The sequence below is a fragment of the Sinocyclocheilus rhinocerous genome, unplaced genomic scaffold (genome assembly GCF_001515625.1).
Source record: "Sinocyclocheilus rhinocerous isolate Xijiao unplaced genomic scaffold, SAMN03320098_v1.1 scaffold662, whole genome shotgun sequence".
Taxonomy (NCBI): Eukaryota; Metazoa; Chordata; class Actinopteri; order Cypriniformes; family Cyprinidae; genus Sinocyclocheilus; species Sinocyclocheilus rhinocerous.
The window spans coordinates 867959-868391 of NW_015639782.1; positions in this window are offsets into that span (position 1 = coordinate 867959).

Sequence of the window (433 nt, forward strand, 5' to 3'; positions counted from 1 at the left end):
ACGGTACCAAAATTTCAGTATTCGGTACCAATACCAGTGAAAATCCACGGTTCTCTGTACCAACTTCGGTACCAAAGCAAAACACAAAAACATGCTAATTAAAAACTTTGACTATACTTTAATTTAATCAAAACTGTGTACATATTTAACTTCAAAGGGCTTTTAAAACCTTCTAGAGTTATTCAGCCAAGAATAACAACTAACTAAGTTAGCTAAAAAAGCCCAGAACTGCTTTTCTGACTGATATGACACAAACAATGTTAACCATTTGTACATTCTCTAACACGCATATTTTAGATTCACAATTCATTTAAAAGCCTCTGGTGTGTAAAAATAGTAAATATCATCATGTCCTCCTGTTTTTTTAACCCTAATAAAAGTTATAGGAGCATTAAATAGTTAATAAAGAAACTTCATTCTAATGCTCATTATA